Consider the following 10,622-nt stretch of genomic DNA (forward strand, 5'->3'; position numbering starts at 1 on the left):
TACCGAGCGACGGCCAGAAAACCAGCGTCAAATTGCTTCTTCACTTCTTCTTTTATCTTTAAGGATGTTTCGGGCTTCATCCTTCTCAGTTTCTGCTTTACCGGGGAACACTCGGGATTTAGAGGTAATCGGTGCTGTACAATGTCAGAACTCAAACCGGGCATATCTTGTTATGACCAAGCAAAGATGTCTTGGTAGTCTCTTAGCAGGATTATTAATTCTTCACGGATAGGTGCGGTAATACCTGTGCCTATCTTTACTTCCCTTTTTCCACTGCCAATTCCCAAGTCTACTAGTTCTGTTTCTTCTTGATGAGGCCCCATTTCTTGGTCCTCATGGGCGACCATCCTTTCTAATTCTGGGGGAAGTCCCACATCCTCGTTCCCTTCATCTTCCGTTTGATTCGTCTTTTGCTCGAAGTTGATAGGCGGGTCCCAGGTATTAGTACCATCGAGGGACTCGTCATCGGATCTGCCGTTTTAAAAAGTAAAGAAGTAAACATGCAAATGGATGAGAATGGGTAGAGACGTAGGAACAGATGAAGAAAGATCCTTGTATTATAAATTCAAAACAAAAGACACAAAGCCTTAACAAAAGAAACTCTAAAGCCTAGGCCTAACTATAGAGTTTTTAAAACCGTAAAGGTTTACATTATGCTCGTTGCGTAAATGTCGGGGCGTTCCTCCACTCGCCAATTTCCCAGCTGGAAATCAGGAGGGCATGGTCGTACCAAATCCAATGTACTCGGAACATCATCTTCGTATATCGCGACCACTTGACCTTCGTCCCCCAGACCCGCGCTTATAAAGCTTCTACTTATGTGGCAGGGCGGGCTTCCTTCACTTTCTTGTCTCAACCGCGAGCTTTGACTACCGCTCTTCCTTCCCGCGATGCTTCTCTTTATATCTGCCTGAGTGGGCTTATAGCCTAACCCATACTTCCCACGATTTCCTTTGGCATTTATCAGGCTAGTTATGCCGCCGTTGTCTTTGCCTAAACCCATTTCGGGTTCGTAACCGTTCCCCAACATAACTCGGGCCATCATTACTGCTGCATCGGACAGGCAAGCTTGCCCAGAGAAGGAGTCCACGGAGGAAATGCTTACCACCTCAAAAGACTGGAAAGCGGTTTCTAATGACTCCTCTGTGGCTTCCACATAAAGCATAGAGGATGGGCAGCTCACTAAGATGTCTTCCTCGCCTGATACAATGACCAGATGCCCTTCCACTACGAATTTCAACTTTTGGTGGAGTGTAGAGGGAACAACTCCCACTGAGTGGATCCACGGACGCCCCAACAGACAGCTGTAGGGGGGGGGGTAATATCCATTATTTGGAAGGTAACTTGACAGGTGTGAGGGCCTATCTGTACTGGGAGATCGATCTCTCCCCTAACCTCTCGGCGGGTGCCGTCGAAGGCACGAACCACCATTGAACTCGGCTTTAAGTGGGAAGCATTGAATGGTAATTTCTCCAAAGTGCTCTTAGGCATCACGTTTAAACTGGAACCATTATCGATGAGCACTTTGGCTACGATATAGTCCATACACTTGACTGATACGTGCAAAGCTTTATTATGCCCTCTCCCCTTGGCGGGGATTTCTTCTTCGGCGAAGGCGAGATAGTTGTTGGCAGTGATATTATTGACCAGCCCTCCGAAACCTTCTACCGAGATGTCTTGGGCCACGTGGGCCTCGTTCAGAACTTTTACTAGCAGAGCCCGATGAGGCTCGGAGCTCATGAGTAACTCCAACAGCGAGACCCTGGCTGGGGTTTTGTTGAGCTGTTCGATAACCTTGAATTCGCTCTGCTGAATTATACAGAGGAACTCGCTGGCTTCCTCTAGTGATACCTCCTTTTTACCATCCTTTTTCTCCGGAAGACCTTTTGCCGGAATATCTTTATTCGAAGCGAGGGGTATTTCATCATCTTGTTCCTCCACCACTTTTGCTTTCCCCTTGACGTTCGTGGGTTGGACTGGCAGGTCTGCGGGAGCGAACACACGACCGCTACGGGTCACACCACTCAGTCCCGTGATATTTGTTACCTTAGCCGACAACGAGCTGACGTCGGTGGCTTCTTCTTCCTTCCCCCTCGGAGGTGTATATCTCCATGGGACTGCATGGCTATTTTGGTATGGAAAAGGAACAGGTTTAGCTGCTAAGGGGTGTCTGGGCTTTTGCGAAGCTGTGCCCTTGGTGAAGTATATCACCAAGGGTTTGGGCTTCGCAACACTGCTCCCATCCGTGGACTGCATGCATATATGCTGCTCCTCTCTTCCTTCACTGCTAACTTCCAGTCGACCTTGATCTATCATTCGCTGTAACAATTCCTCTACTCCCAAACACGTTTCCATGTCATGCCGCTCGTCGGAATGCAGCAAACAGGAATCCTCCTTACTCCCACTATGAGGAATCACACCTCCCTTTTGTAGGGCCTCAAAGATAAACCTCCTAGGGGTTGCCACATCCTTTAAAGGTTTAGACCTGCACGGCCTATCGGACTCGAAGGCGTTAACCGCTCCCCCTCCATGATTGGCGAGCGGGTTGGTTTTCACATTGGGCCGATCCTCTTGGAAAGTCAGCCATCCAGCATCTATCAAATGTTGGACCTTGTATTTAAGGGCCAAACATTTTTCAATGGAATGCCCCGGGACACCCCCATGGTACTTGCAAGTTGCGTTAGGGTCATACCACTTTGGGAAAGGGGGTTGGAGGACCTTTTCAGGAGTTACCACGACCAAATGGTTGGCGATGAGGGACGGCAAGAGGTCTTCGTACGTCATTGGGAGTGGGGTGAATTCTTGAAATGGCCTCGGAGGGAAGTTCCTTGTTGCGTTGGAATTACCGGCCGGGCGAGTTGTGTTCGGAGTTGGAACTTGGGGAGCTTCCCTCTGGGTGGGTGCTTTAGGCTGCACAGGTGCTGAACTAGAGGCATTCCCGGTATGAGCCAAGAAGCTCGGGTGATGTTGCGCGTACTGATGGGTACCATGAGGTGTCTACGGGGGTTTGACCCACGCGGGCGTTGAAGAGACGGCATGGGCATCTCCTTCCTTCCTTTTTGCCCCCGTTGTCCCGATTCTTTTGGCATTCGCACTCGTGGAGGAAACGTAATCGAACTTTCCTCTTTTCAACCCTACCTCGATTCTTTCCCCGGCGAACACTAGGTCCGCGAAGCTGGACGGCATGTAACCTACTAGCTTCTCATAGTAGAACACTGGCAGAGTGTCTACCATCATGGTGATCATCTCTCTCTCAACCATGGGAGGAGCCACTTGTGCCGCCAGGTCTCTCCACCGTTGTGCGTATTCTTTAAAGGTTTCGCCCTCTTTCTTGAACATATTCTGCAGCTGAGTGCGATCGGGAGCCATATCAGAATTATACTGATATTGCCTTAGGAAGGCAGTAATCAGATCCTTCCAAGTACGGATACGGGAAGCTTCCAAATTAGTGTACCAAACTACCGCGGCTCCGGCCAAGCTATCTTGAAAAAAGTGTATTAATAGCTTCTCATCCTTAGAGTGTGCGCCCATCTTGCGACAGTACATCTTGAGATGGTTCTTGGGACAAGTCGTCCCTTTATACTTGTCGAAGTCCGGTACTTTGAACTTCGGGGGGATAACAACATCGGGTACTAAGCAAAGATCCGTCATGTCTGCGAATGGATAGTCCCCAAATCCTTCCACGGCTCTCAATCTCTCCTCGAGGAGATCGAGCTTCCTCCTTTCTTCAGTTGCCGGGGGCGGTCCTTCCATGGACAAAACTATTGGTTGTGTCGTGATGTTGGGCTGAGGCAACGTGCTGGGTGTCGGCCCTTCGGGGATCGGGGGATAGAACTCGACATCCCTTCGAGCATAGTCTTGAGGGTCTTTGTGGACCTCGTCGGGCTGTTGAGGAGGCTCTCTTTCAAGGACGGGAGAAGCAATATGGCCCGCATCGTCTTACAAGACGGGTGGTGAGTAGTTGGGCGGCAATCCATAAGGGTAAGCCGCTCGGTTGTATCCCAGATGAGGGTTGCCGTCATGCCCCAGCGTGTTCCTTCCCCGTCCTACTATGTTTGAGGGAGGATGGCGCGCGGTTGCCAAGAGAGTTGGGTCTGCTTCGGCAGCCGAACTGATAGCGGCAGCGGTGGCCACGTTTTTCTCCATGAGCTGCCTCATTCCTAACATGGCCTCCATCATGGAAGCCATCTGTTCTTTCAGAGCTGACATGTCGGCTTTCATCTGTTCCTGTGTCTCCTCTTGATCATCCATCGTTCTAGATTTGGATCTGGTGCGATAGGGATGCCTTGTGGCGCGTTTAGTTATGGTGTTTTTCCCCAAAAAACCAAACGTGAGGAGTGGGTAAAAAAAAAAAGAATGCATGCTAGAGATAAAATGCAGGAGTGATTTGATTCGCACAAGCTTTTTAGAGTAGAAACATGGGACCAACTAATTTTATTTCAGAAAGTCGTATCTAGTCAAGGTCTGAGAGACCATACAAGTTTTCTAGCGATTTCTAATTATGTGGGCCATTAAGTCTATCATATGCTGATAATAGGCGAGAAGCCCATGAATTTCTTCGGGGGCGGAGTAGGTGTCTGCCATTGCCTTGGCCTTGGCTAACAATCGGGGAAGTTCTTGACTCCCGTTCAAGGTAAGAGCAAACCGATCCATCCACATGGTTGCCTCTTGGTGTAAAGAGTCGATCACCCTTCCTCTAGCCTCTTTTTCCGCATATACTTTGGCATACTCGTCCGCGACCCTATGCTCGTGGGTCGTGGCTAGACCTAACTCTTCTTGGTACTTGGCGATGATAGCTAGCATGTTGGTCTCCGTCTCGCATAAACGCTGAGACAAGCTCCTTTTGGACCTTGAACAGGCAACTAACTCCTCTTTCAAGACCATGCTATGTGCTCGCGACTGGTCCCTCTCTTCCCTTCGCAGCTTGAGTTCATTGTTGCTACCCCACAGAGCTCCGCGAAATTTGTTATGGCCATACTCTTCCTTGCGAGCCCTCTTGGCCTCCTTTTCAAGGGCTCTTGCGGTAGTTGCATTCTCTTCCCGTAATCCGGCACACTCCTTCCGGATGTGTGTAGCGGCCAACTTGAACTTCTCCTTGGCAAGTTTCGCCTTTCCTAACTCGCTTTTGAGAGCTTGGACTTCTTCGTCCTCTTCCGGTGCTTCGAAACTCTCTTCGCTGACGACTTTTAACTTGGCGAGCCAATCTAAACCTCGTATATGAACTTTCAGCCATTCATGGTAACCACCAATGATGCCATTACGAATGCCCCTAAGTTCTTGATCTTTCCTTAACGAGGTTTCCCATGCCCTATGGATTCTTTGTATAGCTTTGAAATTTTGCGCGCCGCAATCCCTCACAAGGAAATGAGACATGCTTTCTTCCATGGGTGCTCCTCTCATGGGGTACCCTAGTTGTCTTATAGCGAGCGCAGGATTGTAGTTAATACAACCCCTCGTTCCTATCAGCGGAATGTTTGGGTACCCTCCACATGAGAAAAGGACTCCCTCCTTTCCTTCCTTCCATCGGGGGAACCAATTGATTGTTCTACCTCCTATCCCAGCCAAAAGCTGGTCCCAATCTATTCTTCTCTTTTCGGTACACGAGCGATGGCTTTGGAGCGGACATGGATGCCTCGTGTCTTGCTGGAACAGGTGTGAAACCAACCAAACACAGAGAGCGGGCAAGCAACAGATGATCCGTGCGCTACTCTTTTCGCACCTTCGGTCAAATGTGTCAAATAAATCTGCCAAGACAGCTACCACCGGACTTTCCTTGCTATGGCGGTATGCAAGGAACGCGTCGATTGCGGCTAGGTCCACCAAACCATCTACGTTTGGAAAGAGGACGACCCCAAAGATTAGCAATGCTAACACATCCATAAACGGGACCCAATCTTCTTGATTTGCCATATCCCTCGCCTTGTCTTCTAGGTACTTCCGTGGTAGGCCCGCTATGCCGTTTCGAGTTTGTTTTACGCGGTCCAAACCTCTTGCTGAATCCTCGACCACAGTTGCAATTCTGCTCAAAGAGGGGAGACAACCGGAGAAAAGATATGGTTTTCTTTCCCCGAGAGGACATCCTAGAATCTCCTCAAATTCTTCAATGGTCGATACCAATTGGAAGTCTCCGAACGTGAAGCATCTCAAAGGCTGGTCGTAGTATTGGGTGAGTGATGCAATGGCTTCTATGGATACCTCTGCCATGGTCAACTCTAAGATCTTTCCGTAAGTCTTGCGGAAGGCTTGCATTTGGAGAGGTTCCATCAACCGCCCTAATTCCTTGATGCTGGTGGTATCTAGGCCTTTAACCTTGACTTGGTAAAACCTCTTGCCGATTTGATTTGTCCCCATGCTTACTAAAGTGAGACAAAAAGCTGGTGCAAATCAAAACTTTGATATCTCATGGGTGGAATGGATGAATGCATGAAGGAATGCATATGACACAGATGTAATTTAAGAATGCGGGTGCCCGGGACATTGTCTCCTTCTTAGACACAACGTCTAGGGGTAGCAAAGTGCCCCAACGTATGTATTTAAAACGGTGACCCGGACCCTCCGTTGATTTGTCTATAAAGGGGATCAAGACAGAACCCGTATGCGATGCATATGCAAAAGGCGCAATGCGGGAATGTACATAGTATGACAATATTCACTGAACATAAGCAAAAAGGTATATGATACTTATGCATGGCAGTGTGAAAAATGGCACGCAGCGTGTTTGCTCCGTGCCCCTATTTAAGGGACCTATAAGGGAGAGAGCTAACTAGGCATTTAGTGATAACCCCCAAGGTAGTCATATCTCTCTTGATGGTTTCTAGAGGTATTATCCCCTTCGAAGAACATACAGCAACAGTAGGGACTACTAGCAACAATATCTTTTTCAAAGAGAAAAACTCTAGATGAGGGTTCACTGTAATCAAGCAAGTCGGAGACCTAGCATGATCACAGATTCACCTCCACTCCTTATGTTCCTATGAACCCGGGTATAGGGCCCCTTTTTCAACTCACAGTGTGTGCAAATAGTGTTGGTGTTTGTGTGCATCAAATGAATAAATATTTACCTCATGCATACATTTTAAAACGCACTAAAAGCAACAAAGAGTTTATATACACAAGAACATAAGACAAATAAAGGGAAACCAACAAAGGAGAAAGTCACGATAAAACATTGCACAAGATTTAAATGGCCTAACTCTCTAAAAACTAGTCCCCAGTGGAGTCGCCAACTGTCGCAACCTACCCTTCAGCGGGAGGGCGACGCGTGACTCGCGGGATGCGTGTTCCACGAAAGGAATATGCGCGGAGTCGCCACCAACGTTTATTTGAGGAAAACGTCGGAAAAACCGGAAAAGACGCGATCTACGAACTTTTAAGTGAAAGGTTCGGGAGTTGTATTTACGCACGGGGAAGGTATTAGCACCCCACGCGTCCGTCACAAGGGACGGCAGCCTTTAATCGAATGTGCAAACATGACTTTGATTTTTATGTTCCCTTTTATGTCCTTATATCCTTTATACCCTTTTTTATATTTTTCTCTTTTTGTGGTCGACAAGGGTGTTTCCCTTTGCTCCTACGTATTCCTCAATTGCGATGAGGAAATCAGACCTACGTAGTTCTTTCTTATACGTGAATCAAGTGATTCTTTTTTACTTGAAAGGTGATCATTTTAAGGCGTTGGACCTTAAAAATGATCCATTTTACTTAGTAAGAAATTGAAATGATGAACTTCCAAAACCTATTTTTGTGGACGAGCTTGACTAGGCGAGTTGATTTTAGCCTTAGTTTCACTTTAGTTATTAGTCAATTCGATTAAGAATGAGAAATCCCAAAGAGAAAACGTCCAATTGATTTTTCGCTTTATTTTACTAAAGGGTATATATTTTTTTATTTATATTATTATTTACCTCTTTTTTTTGGTTTCCAACGTGGTTGCGGCACGACCGATCGGTCGGAATTCATTTCAACCAAAGTTAACGGATAATACAATTCAAACGATCGGTGGAAATTTATTTTATTTTTAGGTTAAGCGAGAAATGACTTAAATAAAATGGCTTAAGCACGTCAAAAAGGGGTATAAAAAGTAAATCAAAACGAGAATAAAAATACATGAAACCAAATGTGGACCACCACGGGTACATAAAATGAATTGAAAAGCTTGGTTTGAGGTACTTACCCGTTGAAGACTGAAGAACGATGAAGAACGAATGAAGAACGTCGAAGAACGGTCGAAAACCTTCGCGAAATCACTCACGGAAACGTTACGGAAGCGCCTCGGCTTGGATTTTCTTCACGGAAACAATTTTCCTAAGCGATTTCGAAAGAGAGAGAAGTGCCTAAGGGGCTGACCCCTTTTCTACTTCACTTCTCCCCCTATTTATAGAAAATTGGGTGAGAAGCTTGCCACCCAGCTCGCCCAGGCGAGCAGGGTTGCTTCCTCCAGAAGCAACAGCCTTTTGGAGGAATCTTCTGGAGGGCCCAAGTGGGCCTGGTTGCTATTTGCACCCCCATTTTTACTAAGTACACCCCCCTGCCTTTTTTTTGGTGATTCTTTTTTCGTAAAGTTACGGAAACTTACGAATTTCGTAATGATACTTGTTTTCTTTCCGTAATGTTACGGAACCTTGCGGATTACATAATCATCCCCTTTTTTGACTTACGGAATGTTACGGAACCTCACTAATTGTGCAACGATGCTTCCATTTGATTTCCGGTGTGTCACGGAACCTTACAGATTGTGCATCAATATTTTCTTTTGTTTTCCGGCATGTCCCGAAATTTCACAGATTGCCTAATGATGGGTGCCAAGCACCTCACAAGGACCAAACAAAAGTTGCATGTCATCAAGCAAAGGTCCCCGGACGAAATTAGGGTATGACACACATCGACCTATTCCTCTATGTGAGACAACAGTCCTATCAAGATAACAACACAAATCTCACAACGGATGTCTCACTGAAGTCTATTAAAGGATTTCTCCCTCAATGAAGCAACTGAAGAAAAAATGAGAAAAGGAAGAACAAGAGCGTGAGAAATATTTGAAGAGAAACTTTGTTATTCTCACAACAAGTTTTACATTGTTATTATCCTTTGCAAAGCAAAGTAGTTTGTATTTGTGCTTAATTGTATATTCTTTTTTTGAGAGTTAAGAATACTTGTATTCAATCAAACATTTGTTTGTCAAAGCCAAGAGTGGTTTAGTGTTAAAGAATACTTGAGTTCTTAGATTCAGGGGGAGTCTAAGAAGATACCAGAAGTGGTGTTAAGAGTGCTTGCAAAGCCAGGAGTAGTGAGTTAGAATACTTGTTTGTAATCAATAATTGATTAGTGGAACCTTTTACTCGTGAGTAAAGAAGAACTAGACGTAGCTCAGGTTGAGCGCACTAGAATAAATCAAGTGTTTCTACTTCTCTCCATTTGTTTTATTGAGTATCCTTATTGCATTTTCTAACATCACTTTAAACCAAGTGCTTGCTTGAAAAATTGTTTTAAGAACCTCTTATTTGTCACTGGATGATCACTCTTTTCTTTATTACACAATCTATCTACTCTCATGGATCACCAGTGCTTATCTCTATATTATCCATACTATCCATGTTATTACGAAAAGGTTTTATCTTTGATACACACACTATTCAACCCTATTTTTTAGTGTGTTTCTTGCAGTTTCAAGCTTCTTGCTCTCTTTTTGTGTATGTCTGTTGTTATGATATGTTCCTTGTTTATTCAACTTGTTTTTTGATTGTGTTCTTATCTTATCTAACATGTCTTTTGTAATGGTCTTATCTAATCAATGAAATGCATTGCTTTTAAGTTCAATTGTATGAATCTATTTCTTTCATTGATATGAATTTTGCTATATGGTTACTTGAATATGTGGGCTTCTCTTTCTTTTTGGCTTTGTTATGCCAAAAGGGGGAGAAAAATGGATGTTCAAGACCTTTGTGCTCACTTTAACAAAGTTACTTTGTTAAAATAAAATTGCAGCTACTAAATTTTGTGTAAGTGTTGAGTTACCATAAGTTCAATAAGTGATCAAAGCAACAATGCCTGATATCTAAGATTGAAGATTGGTTTTGCATGATCAAAACCAAAAGGGGAAGATTATTGAATGAAGAATCATTTATCTCAGTTTAGTTTTGATTTTGATATTTTGCATGCCAAAACACATTTAATAGGTGTGCCATTATTTCAAATGTTTTAGACTAGGTATGTGTGTTGTAGATTAGTTTAGATTCCTTTCTACATGCTTAGATGATTATCAAGTGTGATTTTAGATTGATAGATCCACAAGTTTTTAGACCAATACATGTTCTACATAAGGTAATCAATTTCAAGTTCATGTAATCAATTACATTGTGTTAGAACAAGTACAAGAACTTGCTTCTATTGAAATTTAGCTAAGTCCCATCGAGATAATTGATTATCACTTGTTGTAATCGATTACAATGTTGGTTTCAAGAAGAAGGAAGGCTTTGTGCATCGAGATAATCGATTACATTGCTTTCAAAACTTAAGGAACTCCCCAGATGTTGCAATAATCGATTACCAAATATTGTAATCAATTACGATTGCTTCTAAAAGGTTATGCTCACTACCACAAAACCTATTTACTACGATGCACT

Source organism: Glycine soja, chromosome 4 (assembly GCF_004193775.1).
Source record: "Glycine soja cultivar W05 chromosome 4, ASM419377v2, whole genome shotgun sequence".
Lineage (NCBI taxonomy): Eukaryota > Viridiplantae > Streptophyta > Magnoliopsida > Fabales > Fabaceae > Glycine > Glycine soja.